Source organism: Bison bison, unplaced genomic scaffold (assembly GCF_000754665.1).
Source record: "Bison bison bison isolate TAMUID 2011002044 unplaced genomic scaffold, Bison_UMD1.0 scf7180017864169, whole genome shotgun sequence".
NCBI lineage: Eukaryota > Metazoa > Chordata > Mammalia > Artiodactyla > Bovidae > Bison > Bison bison.
This window is the reverse complement of record NW_011494741.1, coordinates 414,324-416,890: the sequence shown is the minus strand read 5'-3', so window position 1 is coordinate 416,890 and position 2,567 is coordinate 414,324. Positions and strand designations below refer to the sequence as shown.

Below are 2,567 nucleotides of genomic sequence, written 5' to 3'. Positions count from 1 at the left end.
TCCTGTTAGCGTCCTTGCCTTGGGGACCATCCTCGGTTTTCACAGAGAGAGGAGCCCCTCACCTTCCATCAGGCACTGCCGTGGGCGCAGCTCCTGGTGCAGGGGATGCTGAGGGCACCGTGTGGGGTGCAGGGCACTGACCCGGGGGGCCCAGCAGGAGGCCTGGGCATCCGAGGCCGATGTGGTGGGGATACCAGCCGGGGGCGGGGCGGTGGGCGAGCTGGGAGGGCACAGGCCGCAGTGGGCGTGGGAGCCAGGTGCCCTGCCCACCCCGTGGCTCTGGCAGGGCAGACCCCCTCTTCTGGGTGGGCTGGGGGCTCCTAGGGCCTGCTGCGTTGGTCCAGGTTCCTTGGGGTGGGTGGCCCCACGCGGGATGTGGGGTCCTTGGTTCTGCAGGGGACTGGGGGAGACGTGGTCACAGCAGTCCATGAGGCTGGCTCCGAGGTATCAGCCGATCCATCCCGCAGGGCGGCAGGGTCACGCGGGTCACCCGGAGCTGGACTGGGACCTGGGCTCTTCCAGCTGAGCCCTTGCTCCCCTAGGGCCTCTGCGTGGGCTCTGGGGTCCCAGGCCTCTGGTTCAGTCTGCTGCCCCAGCCCGGAGTGGTGCCCCGCCAGCCCCCTGCTCTGACCTGGGGCGCAGGGAGGCCCCTGGTTGAGTCTCCTGCCTCTGCCCGGAGCCCTCCTCTGCTCTGACCTGGGGTGTGGGGAGGCCCACCGTGCCTGCAGGGGATGGTGGTAAAGGTGACGGAGAGGTGGCAGGCGTGCAGACACGGGCGAGCTCTGGGCACCGAGGCCAGAGATTCATCAGCAGTGAGGGCAGCCCTGCCGCGGGAGTGGGGACGCGTCATCCCAGTGGTGGAGGGGGCTCTCTGAGGAGCTGGCGGGTCCCAGGGCGGCCCCCACAGTGAGAAAGGCCCCCAAGGAAGGGATCAGCAGGGCCGTGAGCCCCACGCCAGGGACGGGCCTACTCAGGAGCCCGCCACGTCAGCAGCAGCCTCTCCAAGGACTGTCGGGGACCTGGCCGGGTGGTGACTCTGCTCGGGGCCTGGAGTCTGGAGCTGTGGCCCCACCGGGCCTCCAGCAGAACAGGGAAACCCTGGGTGAGGGCTCACTGGTCCAGGCCCCGGTGCCCTGGGCACCTTTGGCTGCAGGGGCCTCACCCACAGAGCCTGGGGTGTCCAGAAGCTCCCTGAGGGCACGCAGGGCTCTGGGACCACCCCCCAGCCCCAGGACCCACCCTGCTTCCCTCAGGCCCGTGGCCACAGCCATTGGTCCAGAAGGGCTCCCTGGGCATGTTGGGGGCGCCTGGAGGGTCAGGACGTGCCATCAGGGGCTGGAGCGAGTGGAGGGTGCTGCCGGGGCTGCCAGCACCCTTTGAGGGTCCGGAGCTGGTTTTGTCTCTGAGAAGCCTGGTCTTTGTTGAGCATCTACCCATCAGCGTCCCGTGGATGGGCTGTGACTGAGCAGCCGGGTGTTCGTGCGTGGTGCTCGCATCCTTGCCTTTGGGACCCTTCTCAGAAACAATCACCAGGGCTCCTCCAGGAGGACACCCCTGGCTTCCGCAAGGCTGCCGCGCTGACCCTGGGCCTGGTCAGCCCCTCGGGCCCCGGGTGGGTCATCGTGACCCCAGCGAGGTGGGCTGAGTCCCCGCATCACATGTGTCTGCAGCTCCTGTAACTCCAGCCGGCCAGGGCGCGTTCGAGTGCCTTCTGGCTGGCGTTGATGGATTCTTCCTGGCTGGGAGGGAGGGACGGGGTGGCGCAGGCCTGGCAGGAGCTCACGGCCCCTCGTCCCTCCGCTCTGCTCATTAGCTCTGCGCGCCTAGCGGGGAGTCGGGTCAGAACTGATCACTAATTGAATCTGGGTCTGCTCATCCGAAACCTCATCCTCACCCCTCTCCGGCAAGCTCCCCACACCTCAGGAGCCAGGTCCCAGAGACCCAAATTAAACCCAGCCGTTTGCAGGGGAGGCCACGCAAACCAGTTAGTTGGCATTTTTTTGCACAGTGGGCATTTCCAGGCTGCCGTCTAATTTAATTTTTGCTTTTCTGTTTGCTTGCTCGTGTGCATGATAAGTTTCCTCACCTGTGGATTGTGTCGGTGAAGAGGAAACTCACTCTGCGTGTGTGTGCTGGGGGTGGGTGGGATTGGAATTTGGTGTGAGCAGGGCTTAAACTGGGAGGGAGGGCTTGTGCTGACCCCACCCACCATTTTCAGCAAACACGGGGCCTTAAAGTACCAGAGCCCAGCTACCTCCGCTCACTTATTTATCAGCATCATTCATTCATTCACACACTCACTGAATCAGAGAAGGTGCTTGCTCCTGGAGGGAGGCGAGCTGGAATGGAGATTGACTCTAAGGGTGTCCAGGACCTAGTACCTGCGCTGCTGGGGGACTGGGGTCCAGGCTGTGGGACCCCAGAGTACAGCCTTCTCTTCCTGCCTGTGACCTTGGCAAAGCTGCATCTCCAAGGGGCCATTTGAGAGGGTACTGAAGGATGGATAGGAGCTCACCAGGAGAGCATCTCTGTGAAAGGAGGCGGCGGGGGGTGCTGGTGGTTAGACA

The 2,567-nt window shown here is 64.6% G+C and overlaps 1 protein-coding gene across 1 annotated transcript in view; it reads left to right on the top strand.

Annotated features, from left to right (window-relative positions):
- The window catches only part of LOC104990090, a 51,018-nt gene that overhangs the window by 3,478 nt on the left and 44,973 nt on the right, over positions 1-2,567 (top strand). The window lies entirely within an intron of this gene.